Source organism: Vidua chalybeata, chromosome 8 (assembly GCF_026979565.1).
Source record: "Vidua chalybeata isolate OUT-0048 chromosome 8, bVidCha1 merged haplotype, whole genome shotgun sequence".
Taxonomy (NCBI): domain Eukaryota; kingdom Metazoa; phylum Chordata; class Aves; order Passeriformes; family Viduidae; genus Vidua; species Vidua chalybeata.
In genome coordinates, this window is record NC_071537.1 from 15,868,092 (window position 1) to 15,888,599 (window position 20,508).

A 20,508-nucleotide genomic window follows, 5' to 3' on the forward strand; every position below is an offset into this window, starting at 1 on the left:
AGGGAGCTTCGGGGCGTCCCTGGGGCTCCTCTCCGCCTTTGCGCCGCGATCGAGCCCCAGCGCGGTGAGCGCCATGCGAGGAATCGCTGAGGGCGCAGACGGCTCAATAGCGGGGCTGCGCTGAGGAGGTTCCTTCTCCATCCTTCGGCTTTCCCTCGCTTGGGTTGCCGTCCCGGTCTCAGCACGGGTCCCGACGAGGACGGGGACAGCCCACCGTGAGTCCCGGGAGCTGCGGGGGGAGGGTGATGAGGTTGTGAGGGCCGGAGCAGAGCTGGGAGCGCGCGGGAAGACGCCGTCCGCATCTGCTTTTCTTTATCTGTTTATCTGTCTCGACCGGTATCAAGGTGCACGAAACTGGCGTCACCTCTTCAACGCGACTTCGTGTAATGGTTGTACTTTGGCGTGGGGATGAGAACACGCGTGGAACAGAGCGGCCGTGCGGGTGGGCAGCCGGCGGCGGCCCGTGAGGGTGGACGCCGGGCAAGCCCCATTTCCACGAGGGCTGATGCCGGCGTTCCCCGGCCGGGACAAGCCGGGAGCCAGCCGGGCCCGATGCGATGGGCGGGGCGGGAGGTCTGCCCGAGGGACTGCGCGGGGTCGCGTCCCGGGAGATGTAATGGGCTCCAGGGAAGCCGGGCTCGCCAACCCAGGCGCTTTCCCCGCCGTGGCAGGGATTTGACGGCTCCCTGCAGGTGAGGAGCGCAGATGCGCCGTCTGCAGCCGCCTGGCCAGGGATGTGGATTTCCAGGGTGTCGCGACAAGTGACAAACAGCGCTGTAACCCAGGCTGGGCAGTCGATATGCCCTTGCTCACCCGCCCACCCGGTGAGGTGGGCTTAGGGAGGTAAAACACACCGGCGGGGCCGGCCGAGCTGCCAGTCAGAAGTAATCCCCCAGCAGCTGTCCCTAATTCCCCCGGCTCGTTTCCACGCGGGGAAGACCCACGTGGGGATGACCACGGTAGGGCGGACGAGTGTCCCTCCAAGGGCAGTGTCTTCTCTTTGGCAGGAGAAAAACAGCCAAAGCACTTTACACCGTTCGGGAAAACCTTCGAGCCCCTTCCGTGCCACCCTGCTCTGTCCTGTTTATTTGCCCGTTGGCTATTCCATGCCGAACTGGCACGTATGACCTTTCCAGCACAACTCCCGTCTTGTTTTTGACTTTTTTATCAGCCGATTCAACTTGAAAATGGTTATCATTTAGCAGAAAAACAAACAGAAAAGCACATTTTTGTAAGCAAAATGTTAATGATTGGAAGAATTGCACCAATTCCAGCTTGACAGTGTGTGATTAGTCCTCCGGGTCAGGTACTTATATTTTTAGTCATTAGGTTCGTCGGCCTTTGATATGCAGAACTGTTTCTAGCCTAATAGGCTATCGACCGAGCCGCTGTGTACTTTGACTCCGTGTGCAGCGCGGTCCCCGGGCCCGCGGCGGGCGCAGCGCGGGATGCGCGGGCAGCGCCGGCCGGCCGGGCGGGGCGCGTCCCGCAGGGGCCGGCCGGGGCAGCCGTGGCAGCGGCCGGAGCCGCCCCGGCCCGCGCAGTCGGCCCACGGGCGGGACAGCCGAGCCCGTCCCGCGGCCGGGACACGCGTGGGGCTGCGCGTTCGCGCCCGCCGCCAGCGCTGCCGCGGGGGCGGGGAGAGGAGGAAGGCGGATACGCGATGTTTGCAAAGCAGGTTACTTTAATCCTTCACACTGAAATGTCCAGAGCCTCTTCTATTGCACAATAATAGGAAATAATAACTTAGGGCTGCTAATTGTTTGCTTTCGCTGAAAAGGACCTTCCTCTGGTCATATGGGATAAAAGGAGTTTTATTCATCCATTCAGTTTAGTGGATGACAAGAAATGTTATCAGGCCTGGAAGACATCTGCTCTTAAATGTCTCCTCAGAGGATAAAAAAGAAAAAAAACCCAAACAACAACAACAACAAAAAAACATACACAAAAAAACCCCCACCAGTCAAACAATAACATTTGTGCATGGGTATTATTGTCTTTTAGCTATGTATGTATGTGTATACATATATGTATACATATATATGCAAAATGTTAGTTTTTGAAGACATTATTTTAGCACATGAGAAAGTATCAAGACAGACAGAGCTGTAAACCTGAAAGAAGCATGAACAGCAGGTCAGAGCATGCTGATCTGATTCAGATCAACTTCTCATTAACGTTTAGCAGTGGTTTGGGCTTAGTAAGGACTTTGTCCAGGTGACAACAGCTTACCAAAAAGCCTTTGCCGACAGTTGAATCTCTGTCTTATTTTGAATCATGGACTGGCTCCAGGCCACCTGGGCACAGGAGGTTTGCTTATTCCTATTTATCCAAAACAGGAAATCAATGTGTATTTCTAAAATATTTCAGATGGTGCATGTCAAGGCCAAAAAAACTTCAGACAATCGTGTAAAAGCCTTATCATGTTAACTTAAGTGGCTGCGTTTCACGACTCCATTGTCTGAGAGCTATTGACAAATGACTACTAAACCCCGGGAGTCTCAAGCGCATCCAGACTGTGTTACTTTGGTCACTTCAAGTTATACCAGCAAATTATTATTTGGTGGAGTCTTTCAATTGAGTTGGTGACTAGTGAATTTCCCCCTGAATGTTAGATACCCACCCATGTTTTAAAGACATAATCTCTAATGGGGCTAATTGAGAGGTAGATCTTTTTACCTGACAAATTGATACGCACCTATGTCATTAAGCCTTAATAATAAATAGAAGTAATAGGTTTGTTTGGGTTTGTTGGTTTTTTGCTTTGTTTATTTGGTTTTGTTTCTGTTTGTTTCGATTTGTTGTCATTGTGGAGTTGTTTTTTTTTTTTTTTTTTTTTTTTTAACATAGCAAAACAGAGCCTGATATTAAACAGTCTGAGAGGCTGTACTTATGCTTGTTTTATACTTGTCATAGTGACTTTTTCATTTTTCATTCTTTTTTTTTTTTTTTTTTGTCTTTCCTGAAAGAATTGTTCAAGATGTCAAAGATACTACCACAATTTTGGGAAAGAGATGTTCTGATTTTTTCACTCTCCAGTAAACTTGGTAGGAGCAAACCAGTGTAAGGATATGTATTAATGACTAAGAATTTATCTGCTGACTTTTTACAAGACAATTGTTAGAGTGCGTATGTATGCAAGAATGTGGCCTAGACATTTTCAAGTAGCTGTTCAAAGAAGCAGATTTTTCAAGGGTTTTGTCTGAGTACATTTCGGTGAAAACAAAGTCAAAGTCAAAACGAATTGCTGTGGTGGCCTGTAGGAAATGAATCGGTGCTCACAGTCAGCTAGAAATATTGACGCTAAAGACAAACTTCGCATTTGTTGTACAGTTTGGGCAAATGATTTGGGTTAAAAGATTGAATGGGCATGAAAAATGAGCTGCCATCTCATCAGCCTTAGGGAAGGGGCCATTTCCAGGAGGCCTAATTCAATCAAGCTTATTTAAGGACTAAAATTCCCATCTGACAGACACATAGACCTCAAAACTTTTAACATGATTTTAGCAGGCTGAGTTGCAGTCAGCAAGGAGCCCAGAATATGACCTGCTAAAACTTGGCAGATTATATCAGTAGACTCTTAGTAGGTCTTGCTTTTGTAAAAAGAGTTCCTGACTGAACTAAATCTACTGAAAAAAAAAAAGATCCTTTTTCCCTTGTTGTCTAGACAGACCCTTCAGGGTTTCCCTGCACTTCAATATGTGCCATTGCTTTGAAGACCTATGTGGAGAAAATTCTTGCTGATCCTTTCCTATGCTATTATAGTCCTTGGCTGTTGCAGTGGGCATGCCATTGTAAGCAGTATTCTGTCATTGTCTAGACAAGTATAAAAGCGGTATTTTTAGAATGACTTAACAAACACTTTTAAACACCTTTTAGCATTTGACTTGTCCTGTCTATGCAAGGTTTCAAATCATGGTAGTCAAACCTTGTTAGTTAGTATCTTTAAAAACACAACTTTTATCCTAGTCTAGACATACTGAGAGTTCTTGTCCTGGAATACACCCACATGAGGGCAGAGCCGTTTTAAAATGAGTCAGGACTGCCCACTACCCTGCAATTGTATCTCAATGACTTACGGCAGCTATCAGGATAAAAATCACAGGTTAAAAGGGGAAGAAGTAACTTTATTTTACACACATCAGTTCTTCTACTTCCTTCTCTGTGCAATAAGGAACCTTCTTACACAGCCAAAAACCTAATCTAGCACACAAAGTCAATCAGAGAGACCTGTTGTAGTCCTAAGGTATCGAAGGACCCAGTTCTGCAAAAGGATGGACCAGTGGCTGAGGTTACTTTCCAGGCACTTACCCTGGAAGTTCTTCCCAAAGGTACCTTGGAACTAGCCCAAGTTGCTGTAAGGAGTTTAGAGACAATAACACTTTAAGGAAAAGGTCTGCACTAATTTGGTTCATTTTGCCTGATGGGTGTTGCAGCCCTGCCAGCGCTTCAGAGAAAGTTTGGCTCATTGAGGGCATTTCGTTGGTTGATTCTGGGCTCCATGGTAGTAAGACACCAGATTAAATTTATCTCTGAGCATGTCAGTGCCAGTTAGATGTGGGCAGGAACTGTGAATGAGTTGCTCTGTTGGCTGAAAACAAACACAGGGCTGTATAAGTCAGGGTGAGGACAGCCAAGGGAGTTGAGGTGTAGTAGTAGAGGCTTCAGGGGCTCAGAGGCAAAAATTATGGGATGGGACAGTAGCTCTGCAGCCCCATGGCATCCTGATGCAGGCAGTGGAGAAAACCAAAAATTTCTTCTGAAGTTTGTCAGGTAATGGAAAATTATTGGTTGGGGTAAAGGGCAGAGACTGATCTGACAGTCTGTCAGGGACCAGACTGAAGTTTTCCATTCAAGTAAGATTTTGGTGAGTGCAATCCCTAGGAGATGGATCGGGTCTGCCCTGCAGAGCTAAACCCTTTCCTGTGGCTTTGGCCCTGGAGGCTGACGCAGACATTGGCTTGGTCACCAGTAATGCACCTGGTATAATATTGTCCCCATGGTGCAATACCCCCTGCAGCTTCATGAGCATTTTACTCCAAGTGAAGCAGCCTAATTTGATTCAGTGGAATAGCAGCAACAGTGGCAGCAGCAAAGATGGCAGCTCTTGGCAGTCTCTGCCACCTGAACCCACCTCTGTTAACAGGCAGAAGATGTACAGCACTTCCCCAAAATCACTTCTCTTTATGGTAACTCTGCTTTAGGGAGGACTGAACCCCATCAGATCACTAGTTGCTCTTGAAAAGCTCAGTCAGAAATGTATGCAGATGGTCTTTGTGTTCACCACTTCCCATACTGTGGTGCGGGAAGAGAATGCTGACACTGCAATAGCTGAATAAAAGACACCCATTTTCTGCCCGTGTTACTCTCATAATGAATATTGTTCTTGCTTTGTGCTGGTTTGCTCCACCAGCTACCCCGACCCCACAGCCTTTGGGTGTGTCTGAGCAGTCAGGGTATACTCACAGAAAGTTCAGATGGTGAATATCAGTATGCTTTAAAATATATTTATGTCTTAATTTAAAAAAACTTACATGGAAAAGTACAGTTTTTTCTCCCTTTTTAACTTCCTCCTGATATTTTTTGCTGTAGCAAAATATATGCTACCTACACATGGAAACAAATGCTTTTTCTAGGGAAGAGAATTATGCCACAGAGGCCTGTGGATGACATGACACCAGAACTCCTCTGAAAGTCGTGTGTGGTAGGATGCAACTGGTCAACTTCAGAGTCTTTTGCAAGACAGCAGAAGTTCCCTGTGCTTAAAGTAATAAACACCTTGAATGCACAGTTGTGGTTGGAGAGGACGGTTTATATTGATTCATCATCAACCACTCCAAAATGAGATTGCTGTGTTGTTATATAACCTTTGGAAGTGTTTTCCTGACAAAATTATTTTCTGTTATTTTGTATTTTTTTCCAAGTTGATACTTTTGCCTCATGACTGTCTCCTGAGCTATCAATCAAAGAATTCATTAACACAACCTGTACAATTTTATTTCCTATATATATGAGGAATAATCTAGTACTGGCAAATGAGGCACACATGATGATACTTAAAAATGTATGTAAAGTATTAAGTTATTTGTTGGTTGCACCAGAACAAATGTAGGATAAATAATGCCATTAAATAGCAAATTGATTAAGGCCTTATTTTTTCTTACTTGATTACGGAATCTGCATTACTACATACTTTCCATTATTTGCAAATTACACCAGACAGATTGAATAAATGCTTTAAAATGGGTCCTGAACACTGGTTTAGAAACACAGAGGAAGTGGTTTCTTAGACAACTGCTACCCATATATTGATTTAATAACAGAGAGGTGGAGGGGCAAAGATGATTATGTTGATGCACTGAACTGTTGATTGTTTAATTGAAAGTAAAATTTTTAGCTTCACTAGTCAATTACCTGATCTCATTAAGTTCTTAAAAATCACTAAAATACCATTCTGGCTGAAGCAGCTGCACTTTGCTACTATATTGTCTAAAGCATTAGGAAAATCATTTGCTAATGGTGATTTACAAGTGTAAACATGTGATATTTTTAGCATCTGAATAAGCTTTCTCCATGTGAGAGATTTTGAACTACTACCATGCACCAGGTATGTAAGGGCAAAGAAGGATATGAAATGTGTTTTTATGTTTGCTTAAATGAACCTTAAACTTCTAAATATTTTAAGGTTTCTTCTATTCTAACCTTATCAGCAGGGTGGAAAATAGAAGTAGGAAATAATGACTTTTTAAAGCTTAAAAAATAAAAATTTAAAGCTGTTTCAAATATAAATGCAAGAAATTTTTCAGTGCATGTCACGTAACAGAGGTCGTTTTAAGAATAAATATAAACTAAGAGAGCATTTGGCATCTCTGTGGAGGAAGAAGCCCCATGCTGTGAAAAGGCTGAAGATGCCAGCCTGGCAGTACAAGGAGGACTCCAGAGCAGCAAGGACAACTCATCCTGGGCCTCCCTTTGTTACTTTGGAAGTTGCTGGTACAGGACCTTGCATAGCACCTCCTGGATTCTATATGCCAGTGTGCACAGTACAGACGTGATCACTGCTAGCAATCAGTGGCATTTTTTGTATTTCCAAACATCATAGGAAGACATTCTTTCAGGTTAACGCATTTTCATTTTGCAGGATGCCTGTCCCAGAAAAGGTAAGTGATCAGTCAATAGTCATAGAGTTATGTAGGAAGCCTTTTTCAAAACCTGTGTGGTGAGGGTTCTGTCCTCGGGTACTTCACTTGGTTTTTAAATCAGTTCAGAGAAAGACAGCTGGTTTCCATGTAGAAGGAATCTGGGATGAATTTCTTCATTCCTGCAAGCAATGTGACTTCAGTCACATGAACTTGATGAACTCTCAGAAAGGAGCTCGACATGTTTTTCTCTCCGTGCAAAGATGTAACGAGTTTATGAACAAGTCCCAAAATGAGAAAGAGGGAAGACCTGGGTTGTATTTTCCCCCCTTCACTTAATGAGGGGGTTAATGAGACATAGTAGTAGTAGAGAAATAATTTCGAAGAAATTCAGTAGCACTAAGATTTCCCAGTTTTTTGGGATATTCCCACTGATGTCTGATTCTGGTACTGTGCCAGTCCACATGCCATCTAAAATCTCTTTGGAGTGAAAAATGACTGTCAAAATATGAAAAGGGGACAAAAGCACACAGCACTGACAAGGAAGTGTGCCAGTTCCCCAGTCTTAGAGCACATGCCTCCAAACTTCTCAGGAAATATAATTATCTTCCTATGATTACCTATTATTGCTTGGAGTTCCCATACATCAGTAGCTCCTAAACTACTGGCATGGCTGTTACTTAGGTTTTTAGTTACTTGAATTGAAGTGCAAAGTGCAAGGCAAATAAAATCGCTTGTGTTGCATTTTGATGTCATGTAAATTGGCAATTACATTCTGCACAAGACAGTGATATAAATTATGAGATCAACCCAAATTTGAGGACATTCACATGGAGTCTTCCTTAATATTAGGTAGGTGCCAGAAAGTATTTTGTGTTGTAACACAAGACAATGGGCATGAAAGCGACAAAAACCAGTTTTAAAGAAAACAACATTGATTTAAGTCTTTCAGAGGGCAAAATTACTCAGGGTCTGGAGTTTGGGTTTGTTTTCCTTTTTTTTGGATATTGCCTTTTTAGGGTGTGGGGAGGGGGATGTTTTGGCCCTGCACTGTTGTTTATTGACTGTGGAATTGTGCAGAAAGAGTAGAAGATGTGTAGAGCTGTTCCAAGATGCACTCATATTGTCAAGCCAGAGAAGTTTGTTGTGCCAGTGTTATTGTGTCTGTCCAAAATGGTGCTGCAACCTTTCTCAGGTTAAAATGGCACAAACTCATTTTTGGATGGGGATAGAGCCTGTGTAACTTGGTTTACAGCTGCAGTTTTTGGAATGATAGTAAATTTGACTGTGACTTTTTTACAGGAACAATTAAAACATTTAAAGCACTGATTCAAAGGTAATCCTTGGTGATAGCTGATATCGACACTGGGTTGACTTCCTACTTGGTAAGTGGGCCAGAAAAGCCATCCTGGTGGAAAGGAGAGCCTGGAAGGTTTCCTGTGAGCAGAGCCCTGCGCACCAGGAGATCCTGCAGGGAAAAGCTATAGTAGCCAGCTCAGGAAAGTGCCTGGGGCCAAATATTTGCAGAACTGTTCTGAACTATCGTTCTGCTTAGGGTCTTTGTGGTTTTGAGATAAGAAAATGAGGAAACTGAATAAAAACATCTACCCACCAAAAGGGTGACTTGTATGAGGGTATCACTTCTGTACGCCGTCTCCTCCCCCTTGCAGACCTGTGCACTGGCAGAGGCTGCCTTGCTACTCCTGGTAAACAACTTTTGAGGTGTTTGACTGGCATTAAAGTTCATGCAGCTTCTTAGATTCCAAATATCTTGTAACCTGCACCCTGAAGATTACACATTGATACACAGCCATCCATTTAATAATCCATTTAATTTCTATTTTTGAAGTAAAACAGAAGAATCAAGGTGTAATTTTCTTTAATGTAATGAGTACCTAATTCTGAAGCAGTTTTAAGATCTCCTTAGTTTCTATTTTTCTTTTTTGTTGTTGTTGTTGTGTTTGCATGTTTATTTATTTTTATTTTGTTCTTATTTTCAGTGGCTTTTCATGTTCTTCAGAGTAGGAAGAACTATTTTTCTGGTAGCATGAACTATATCAAATCCTGCAGGTTGCACTTAATGCTGATTTATGTGTCAAACTTAGCAAGGAGTGTCAGCCTAGGGAGACCTTTTCCCTAAAAAATAAATCAGTATATTTCCTAAAATGAAGCTGGCAGGTGTTTACTTATTTTGTGTTTTTCATTTGTTTTTCAGTTGATTTGAGCTCATGCCAGCTTATACAGCACTAGATTGCATTAAGTTTTCTAAAACATATTCTCTAGAAAAGGAGCAATTACAGTGCAGTGTTTTCTGAAACTACATGAGTCTGAGGTCATAATACTTGTTTATAAAACACATTTCTCAAACTTCTGTCTTCCGAGAATCAGTTAAAGCATAATGCTGGGAATAAAATGTATAATGAATAAAGATATTTCAGTGATTCATGAGGATTTGTCTTATTCTATTTCTAGATATGAGTAGGTCATTAACTAGCCTATACATATGTGTACATTTAAAAGCAGAATATTCCCTTGCCCACTACGATCAGTAGTATATGATACAAAAACACTGAAATGTTTCATCATATCTCAGCAGTAATCTTTTCTCTAACTTGGTACATCTTATTCTCAAGACAATAAATTTTCTGAAAAACCTTTCCATGTGATCACTCACAAATACTAAGGCTTTTAATAATCACATAATGCAATGCTTATATTGCCTAGCCAACATTTATTGTGAATCTATTGATGCCCTGCTTTTAATTCCTAATGATACTAAAATTAAATTAACTATGAACTCCCTTACAACGTCTGTCTCCTGATCTGGAAGACTGTTTATACAAGCAATCAGGGAAGTTAGCTGCTCACTGGCAGGGCAAGTGTCTGCAAATAGTCTCTGCAATAACATATTAGCCACTGCAAATGGAGGAATATGAATTAAGCATATAGATTTTGCACTTGTTTCCTTTGTGCCTCCCCTCTTTCCTTGACATGTTTACTAACACATTTATAATGTAAGAAAGAGCTCTGAATGTTGAGCATTAATTACATGTGGGAACTGAAGCATAAAATAACATCTACATTTTATCCTTTTTAATCAAGAGGAAATGCTCTAATGTTGGATTTAGATTTAATGCAAAACTAAATATTTGACTCACTATATATTATGTCAGTAGATTGGCTGGTATTTATCACACTTTTCAAAACTAGAGTTTTAATGCCTCATTTGACATGATTTTGTCAGTCCCTGACAGAAAGCTGATAAAATGTCCATTTATGCCATTACAGCTGCCTCTTGTAGCACTTGTGCTGCTATGGAGAGGGATCAGTTGTCTTTTGCCTAAAACCTTTGGTTTTGATAATTTTATAACAGGTTGATCTCTAAAGTTCATTTAGCCCTATTACAGTAGATAAGTTTTAGACTATAAATCAGGTTTTAATGGTATAAAAATAGCTTAAATTGACTAGGTGGCCAAAAGTTATCTAAATACTGCATTCTTTCTGTCAAGGTAGCTGAAAATGGAGCTAAAACTACCACTTTTTTTTTTTTCATTTCTTCCCTTATTTTTAGTTTCTGCTTCATAGGACCTTTTTTTTCTCCTTGCTTGGGCATTTTTAAAAATTTCCTTTATGCACTGGTAGTAAGAAAAAAAGTTTTCCACAAAAAATGGCAAAACTGAAATGGCCCAAATTATATGGTCCCTGCTGACCAGACAAGATGATTCCAGAGAATTCTCTAGTTCTAAACCCCCCTCCAGGTGTGTGCTTTTACAGGTAGGGCTGTCAGAATGGACAACACATTCCCTGCACCCCAGCTCTTATATATAATGTGGATACGCCAGTGCCAGGTACCTTGTGCTCAAAAGACCTGCATTGGGAATATCTTGTTATAAATGCAGCAGAGCCATTTAACACTTATTTCTAATCCACCTCCATCTTTTGTGGGCTCAGAAGTGGATGCTGTGTCACCCATCTGCTGACTGGGCTGCAGCAGTGCTGGGACAGCTGGGACAGCCTGAGGAGCTAAAAACGAGACAGGGAATTCTGTTCCTCCCCTGCTACCTTCCATTTCATCAGGCTCTGCCCACAGAATTAGAGCTTTACTAGTCCTTTCAAAATCAGTAAACTAATAATAAAAAAACAAGGGTGACACCAGCAAGAAGGGCTACTCAAACAAGCAGTGCTTGCCCCCTCACCTGCACTGGCAGGGAATGGCTTCCTGCAGGACTGGCTGAAGCCCTCTTGGATAATTAGTGAGTGAGTTGCACAACAGCCTCTGTGTCCAGTGTAGTAATACCATTAGAAATATGATACGTGTGTCTGTTTAGGAAGGCTGGCATATTTTTACAATTATCTAAACAAAATGAATTGGAGAATTTCAGGTCAAGCCTGAACTTTGCCCTGTCTCCTGAAGTGCAAGGACAGTCAAGTCGCTGACTTGTAAAGAGTACAACTCATCCTGTGCATTTTTTTCCTTTTTTTCCCTGATTGATCCCACTGAAGCCAATGCCAGCATCTACATGAGCTAAACGAGCATTTACCTTTGGTGGCTGGACTTTGGTAAGGAAAGTATGTGCAGTCAGCTACTCAGGATGCTGAAAACAGTGCTTTTCAATGCACGGGCATAAATTAATTTTTTCCCCACCAAAACAGAAGGAAAAATAGTTCCAGCACTGACAGTTTATACTCTGTGGAGATGTCAGAAATCTGAGGACACAACCTATTTCAAGAAATTCAGGTGCCACTTCTCTCTATTCCTGGCCTGTCCTTGCTGATAGTGTTCAGCCGTGACCAGCCCAAGGGTACGACAATCCTCCCCTGCGACCAGTGGCGATTTGGACTACATGGCTTCAGTTTCTCCCTCTGCTTTGGGAAGGGCAGAAGATGGGGAATTAAAAAAAATCTCTAGTAGGACCCACTAGAAGGTGGGAGGAGAGTCATGCATATTTGTGCATACTTGCAGTCCACCCACTCCTTCCTTCCCTGGGCTCACCCTTCCGCCCTCTGCGCTGTCCCCAGGGGTGCAGTGGCTCTGCCTTTGCTGGATGCTGTGGCAGCATCGGAGGCTGTCAGAGAGCCTGTCCTCCCTGCAGGGTCTAGGAGGAGGGGCAGAGATGCTCTGGGGGCCAGGAGTCCTCCTCCAGATAGGAAATGGAGTCATCTGTGTAGCTAAAAGTGATATAAAGAGCTTCCCTTCTACCAACACCAACTCACATGGTATGTGTTTGGCAAGTCCAGGTATCTGCTTTCCTCCTGTGCTCCAGGCCCAACTGGAGCTACAAATTCTCTAATATAACACATGTTTCTGGGTCATCATCAAGACAAAATTATCTGTGCTGTAGGTTGAGGTCAGCACTTGTGCTACCGTGGAGATTGACATTCTCATGGGAACCTGCAGAGGTGGCATCAGCCTCTGGGACCACTGGAACAGCACCTTTTGTTTGCTGACCTGGTGGAAAGGCAGCTCTTCTGTGCTCAGCAGTGCCAGTCAGCAGAGGCCTCAGAGCTTGTGGGATCAGCACTTTATTCACATGAAAGACCTGATGCCTTTGATTCAGTACTTCTGTCTTTCCAGGATGATGACACCAAAGCAAAGGTCTCTGTGATCTCACTGTCTCAGCAGCTTTCACATGTGAGCTTGGTACACAGAGAGCTGCCCCTCTGGCATCTATTTACTCAGTGGAAAGAGAGCAAAAAGGCACAGGCTTGCCCAGGGTCACACAACAGAGGTGTCGCCAGCTCTTTGCAGTGCACTCTTTATTGCACCAGGCTTTAGACTTCATTTTCAGTCTCGCGTCTTGCTGTTGTGTGATAATTTGGTCTTTCATTAAAAAAAACAAACAACAAAACAACCGAAGTGCAAAGACCCTGTAACACTGTCAAAGAGAAATTAGAAAATGTACAGCCAGGGACTAAAAGTATCATAATGAAAACAAGAACCTATGTGATGTGTAAAACAAATATGCTTTTCTCAATTTTCTGACTTTTCTGGAACAGGGCAACTCACAGTTTTAACATTGTTACTGGAAATGGTGCATGTTATGCTTTGAAGTCCTCTAATGTGCTGAAGATGCTCCTGTTCACATGCACAGTTCTCAGGGTTGCCCTGGCCACAGCTTCAATGGGGCAATGATGTGGGTGGAGTCACAAAAAAAAAAAAAAAAAAAAAAAAAAAAAAAAAGACACAAACCAAGGGCAGGAAGAACTCACAAAACTTCTTTTTTCACTTCTTGTCTCCTTTGATTTCCCACACGACCCCTGCTGCTGGTGCCATACTCGTTGGCTGATGAGCCAGCGTAGTGGCTGGCCAGTGTATTATTTACTACTCACCTAATAGAGCAAAACAGAGGATGAAATATTCTGACTAGGATGAGATTTTCAAAAGTATTTGGTTTTAGCTTAACTGCCTCCACTGAATTTCTAAATAAAATCCCTCCCTGCCTATGTGGTGGACAAAGCCATCCTGGCTTCCTCCTGAAGATTTGAGTGTCAGCAATGTCTCATCCCCATAATAACACAGTCAGCCTTCCAGTCAGGAAATCAAAGGAAGAGACATTCTTAGGTTAAGATTTAGAATAAAATTATAAATATAGATAAAGGTTATAATCTCAAGTATACTCAGAAAGAATAGAGGAACAGTCATCAGGATGTTTTACAGACCTCAATATAAAAACACTTAGGTTCGTTTAATGCATAAGGCTTATTTTTGATTTGGTTCTCTAATTAAACCCTGAGAGACACTGTTCCTCACATGCCTCAATATTTTAAATGCTTACTGTTTACCCAGGCAACTGGCAGGATGGAGAAACATATATGATTATGTCCTTGTCATCTTAGTCCGAAATAAATGAAATAAAACATTGGTTTCGTTACATGGTGAAGTCTATTATGGTTCTCTGATGAGGCATAAAGTACCTTAAAACAGTGTAGATTTAAATCTGCAGGTCTAATTTCTGATGTATTTAATTTGATAAATATCAGATGCAATGAATTCAGACATAGGATAAAGGTGAATAACTATGCAAGTTGTGCAGAGTGAGGGAAATTAGAATCTTTGTACTTGAAATTTGTCACATCTGATATAAGAAACTGAAGACTTCTCTTAACTTTGACAGCCAGAGCAGAAATAAAGTGAATAAAATCCCTCTTTAAAACAAAGAACTAAAACAAAGTAACTAAAAAAAAGGAAAAAAAAAAAGAAAAAAGGGAAAAAAGGCACTTAATCTTAAATACCGTATATATAATATATATGTATACACTAAAACTTGGAAAACTGTGCTTTGTTTCCATTCAATGTCAGACTCAAGTCATTCTGTTGAGATGTGTTGGATAACTGTGTTATATAGTGGCTTGGAAGGGGAAAATTATGTGGGTTTTAACCCATTAGGTAACAACAGAATTTTGTATTGATTTGAAATTAAAAAGGCATAACAACAGCACTTTGCATTAACATGTGTGAGGTCAAAATGATGTAGCCTGGAAAATAAAATTGCTGAATATACAGTACAGGTGAAACATGAGAAAATAATAATCTCTTCATATTCCAGTGTAGAGGAGGGAAAAGCTAAGCTTAATATTACACCCCCAGAATTTCTTATGGGATCTGAGTTTTGCTTCAGGAAATTACAATCCTACTACTGACCTGCCTCAAACAAAAATAAGGAACACCTGTTGTCCCTTTTGTCTTAATTTACTTCTTCTGGTCCAGTTTGCTCCCTTGCTTTCCTTCTGGAGACCTTCTATGAGGACTAGTGCTTGGGTCCTTCTTGTCCTTCAGCTTTTCTGATTAAATAAGTTGGTAAGTGTATACAGTTGTAGGAAGTTATTTCACCTTGCTCTGTTTTGCTTAGTTTTATTGTTTTCCCATTGTTTTATTCTTGCCCTCTTAATTATCCAGCACCAGTTGTAACTGCTGGAGGATACTTGCTTCTGTGGAGTTTGGGTCTGACTCAATATGGCCATTTTTATATTCCCCAGTTATTACCGTCTTGCAAAATTAGAAAGTCTAAACACAGGGGAAAACTTAATACTGCTTGGTATTTTTTATCATCTTGCTGTGACAGGTATATTTCTCTTCCTTTTATGCTCAAGTCAAAAAAACATCATGTAGATTCTCTATAATTGTGAGGGCTGGATTATCAAACTCCTATGTCTTCAGTCCTGTGACTGAATGTGTTTCAGCTAGTGACACATTGGCTGCTTCTTTTGAATAATCTGTTCAAGGTATTAAAATAAAAGGAGAAAGCTCTGTCCACTGTTCATCATAGTTTTTGATTGTCAGATAATTCATCATCAATTTTAAAATGAGCAATACTTCCTGTTATGATAAAACTAGCTTAAGAAAAATGCAGCTAGCACATATCTGTTTGTCCCTTCTGTGTGGAAAAACCCACCTGATTTGGCTGCTTTGCTTTTTTCAGAGAGAGCATTCACACATCCTAGCGGTCATGTAAAAGTCACTATAATTGTGTATAACTATATATTCTCTAGGCAGCAAGAACAAAGACTTCTATATGCGCTAAATATTGTTTCATTCAGGAAGTTATTCTTATGTGTATGTTTCCACAACTATTATCAGTAGAATTGAAGGGTAGCAGCAATATCCACAAGCTGTCTGATTTCCTTCCCACACTATCAAAGATTGAAAGAACAAAGATGAAAATGTTTGGGAAATGCCTTTAACTATGACATAAATTTCTTTCCAGGAAAGGTTTAGGAAGTTGCCTTTAATATATTGTTTATAGCATGGCACTCCTGCCTGAAAGGGTTTGGTTGTGTTGGATCTTCTAAGCATTTCCCAAGTCTGGCCTCAGGATGTCCTTCACTGGTTTATGTTCTGCTCTTGGTCATGGTAGAGAAGCTCAAAGTTCCTGTGCCGTTTCTATGTTGTTTATTCTGAATCCATGCGGATGCATCGGAAATCAAGCTGGAGCAAATATTTGTTAAATGCCAGTTCAACCAACTCCAGAAAATTCAGAGGATAAAATGACATAGGAAATTATTACTCTTACAGTGTTTATTTTATTTTACACAGTTCTGTGATTAATACAGATTATTTATTATTGTCACTCCTCTCAGAATGTTTGCTAGTGTCTGTGCCTGGGGTATTATGCAGCAGGAAACTTAAAGAAAGAAGAGCTGCTAAACCCTGTGGCACTGAGAGATGTTGGAGCCTACCTTTTCAGCTCCTCTTCCTGTCTGGAAAAGCTCTCATAATGTACATCATTTTCAATGGCAATCCATGCCCACTGAATGGTTTCTGACATTGCTCCACTCCCTTTTATGACTTTATTTTGTCTAAATGTCATGGGTCAGTTTCATGCACATCCTGGTGTAGGAACTGAAAGGAAGCCCTTGGCATGCTAGCTAGTTGGGAAAGGCAGTAAAACTGGACAACCAGATGCTTCCTTGATTAAGATCTCCAGACTGGTGTTCCCCTGGAGTCTGGGAAGTGATGAAGAACTGAACTATTGTCTGCAGGACACAGGTTACCTTTCTCCTCCAAAGAACTGTCCCATCCTTGTCACTGCTCTCACTCCTGGGCTTCTGCCAAAGCAGAACAACGGCAGAAACCTGTGAGCCCCTGTGAACAAGCTGGACACAAAGAGAATGTCCTGATGCAATGTGTCACTGGAGCCCCCAGGTTTGTTGTGTGCTAGTCTCCTCATCCCCCATGGCTGCCCTCACTGTTGTCCTGCTGCAAGGTCCTCACAGAAATACCTGAATTCTGATGAGTCAGTTTTCTGGGTCAATAAACCAGCATTTCTATTAGTGGCTAGAAATGCTTTTGAGGAGTTAAAAAAAGCCCTCCTGTAGCATCAGATAGAAAACTTGTGAGACAAGATATCTAAGATGTGTTGAGGCAGGCAGCAGTGGTCAGATTGGGAAAGGCCTGCCTGCTCATACACACAGCAAAGGGTCAATGCCAGGGAAATCAAATCTGCCCCAGATGTTAGGGGAAGGAGATACATTACACACTTTTAAGTTTCAATGCCTCCTTTCTGCCCAAGTCTTTCTTGTGTGTGATGTTTTTTCCAAAAATGAACTATAGACATTGCCCAAAGTCTGGATGAATGAAATATAGCACATTTGGAACTAGCTGAAAGAAGAGTTAGGATTTTTTTTTTTTTTTTTAATTAAGCATATGGGTTATAAACGGGTCCTCAGCTGAAAATTTTTGAGAGATGAAAAGAGAATTTTGGACATTAGGATGTTAAGATGGCTTCTGCAAAAAGAAGAAAATACATACAAACACCACTATTAATACTTAAAACAGATGAAAATGAGTCACTACACACCAAATCTTACTTGGTGGACACATGCTTTGTGCACATCAGCTCTTGTTACCTCTCTGGTGCCACCTCAATGGGCAGCCTTCATGGTTTCAAGGGCAGAAGCATCTTGTTTGCTTGTTGTAGGGGAGGCTATAAAACCACAAGATAAAAATACTTAACAGCCAACTAGCAACTCTCTTTTGAACAGGTGAGATCTGAATATCCATTACCCACAGTGTGTGCCATCTTTCATGTCAATACAAAGTGGTGTGAAGGAAAGGCAGAAGTGCAGGGTCAGAAACTATGATAAAGTGGGTGTTAATCTGATTGTTACCACTCTATAAAAGCAGTGAAGTATTGCTTTCTCCGTTGCAATATAAATTTTTGCAAGGATTCATACGGGCTTTAAAGCTAAGGCAAAGATTTTTGTACCCTTTTGTAATGTATGTTTGTAAAATGGAATAAAATAAAATACTTCCTCCTCCTTCCAATAGCATTATAGTTGTAGTAGTTTTCCCAGCTGGGAGTGGTGTAACTTAACAACAGCCACACAGGGCTATGCACACTCCTCTTGACTTGACAGGGATGACAAAACAGTGGCTCTCCCCTGTATCTCTGTGCAGGGTGCAGAGACCCACCATGGGCAGGACAAGGTTGAGACCTGCCAATACCCTGCACCCTCAAGATGTGAACCTGATGTTAGGATCTGCTGGGGTTATATCCATGTCTAAATCATACATACCTTGTGCCTTTCCTGGGTTGCCTACCCTTGTTTGTTCTCGCCAGACTTACAGGGAGGGTGCAGAGCCCCATGGGTGCTGGTCCTGCACGCTCTGCTCTCTCTGCCTGTGCAGCAGAGCAAGCACTGGTGTGGCTATGCAGCTGCTCATTTGCCTAACCTGCTAGTAAATGCTCAGGGGGCATTTCTTAATGTTCTGCATGTTGGTCACAATCGATTTATTAATTAACATTGTGGTGGGTGGGAATCAAGGATCAGTGGCTTTGTTTTTGTCTGCCTTCCACTAACTTGCTTTTTTGCTTTAGGCAAACGATCCAAAGTCTGTCCACATCCTCAATCCTGTAAAATAGGAGTGATAATACCTACCAAGGAGCTGTTTGTGAGCTTTGCTGAGCTCTTTAGCATCCTCAGCAGGAGGCAGCGTAGAAACATACGGCAAACATACTATTTCAAAACAACCCAGTTTTAAATCATGGCAAAGAGCTCCCACTAAGCCCGGGCATAGCTCTTAGTTCCTTTCTGATGGTACCATCATTCCTTTAAGAAATTGCAGCCAAAGTAGTTTTTCTGGCCCTTTTCTCCGCAGTCATTGTTCCCACACGCCTTGTGAAGGCTCACGCTAGTGAAAACTAACCACTTTATTTGTATTTTTTCAGGTTAATTTTCAGCAGAAGTTCCCTGAGCTAACTGGCTGCATCGTTTCCTGACTGCTCATACTCAGAAGAGGCACGCTAAGAACTCTGAGCAGGTACAGGGCTGCATCTTTCAGTCACCGCATGCATTCAGGTTAGCTTAAATTTGCTGGGAAATCTAATTCTCAGCAACGCTTCTCCAGGTAATGCTAGGTAACCTGAGCAAGCCCTTTGAGGCATGTAACCTCAGTGTCTGTTAACCATGCATCTTAACCTTCAGCACAGGTGAAAATTTGTTGTGGGTTAGCTGAAATTCAGTGATCCACCATGTTTAGGAAACAGTGATACACACAAATCGTATAGTGAGCCTTTTCCTGGCTGTCTGGCTAGAGGTAGAAGGGAAGCAGATCTGGCTTGTGCTCTGACACTGTTGTCTTTGTACCCCTGTCTGAGCTATGGCCTTGCAGAGGAGGAGCAATCTCGGTATCTCAGCCCTGTCCTCCGGGTAAGCTCATTAAAAGCTGCGACTCAGCTGAGGTTTTCTGTAATCCCCAGGTGAATTGGAAGATAAATGGGTTATATAAGTTTGTGAAAGCCACAGAGTTAAGGAACTTTTCTGGGACAGTGACAGACTTCACTTAACACCTTGGAGACATAGTAAAGTAAGTTAAATAGAGTATCAAGAATGTCTCACATAGTTTTCTGTACTGCTGAAGACCCCCAATCCCAGATAACAGGATAATATAAGCAAAGTACTTGAATCAGCATTCCTGGCTGCTAAGGTAAAGATCTAGCAATAGTGCCCATTATCCAAAGTGGTATTTTTATCATAAAAGATGGGAAAAGTGTTATCTTTTTTTTTTAATTATTATTACGGAAGTTTTTTTTTCAGAATTACGTTTGTGGGTTTTTTGTTTGTTTGTTTGTTTTTGTTTTGTTTTTTTGTTTAGAAGTGTATATACTCTAACAGCAATGGATGACTTGCATCATAAACTAGTGCACCATTAAACAAATGTAAATGTGAGGAAAAGGTTTAAACAAATGCTGGGAGGTTTCTGAAAATGAAGTTGATAAAATAGGTTTAATAACTAAGTGTCCCTATCCAGACAAGAAATTAATAAGTGCTCCCTCATAAAGTAAGAGAGAGAGGTAAGGGGTTTTGGTGCCTTTGTGTGAAGCTTGCTAGTTTTTGTTCAGCTTTGAACACAACTGCCTACAATAATGGTAGCTAGAAAGAAATAGTCCACATGTGATTAAAAAGAAAGTACTGCAAATGCTATTTCTGCTAAAACAGGTCCTGGGTAGTGATGGCTGCTTTCTCATAGCTGTGTGCATAATGAGCAGCTAAAGGCATTCAATGACACAGTTGAGGGGCTAACCTTCTGTGACGGGCTAATGTGGTGCTTGACCAAGAATTGATTCACTTCAGGTTCTCTTCAGGTTTCAAAAAAAGTACTACAAGATGACAGTTGGTAGCTTTTTGCTGAAGTTTAAAGAAACTACACTCGACTGATCAATGTCCAGAGAATTCCAGGACTTTTCAAGTAGGCACTGAAAACAAACCCTGCCACTACTCTAGGTTTTACCAGAGTAAGTCTATGATAACATTATAAAGGTCACTGTGTAGGAAGCACAGGCAAATACACCAGTTTTGGAGTATGCTTTTTCACTGTGCTGAATAGTTCTTTGAACCCAGTGGAATTACATGGTTCTAGAAGTCTAGT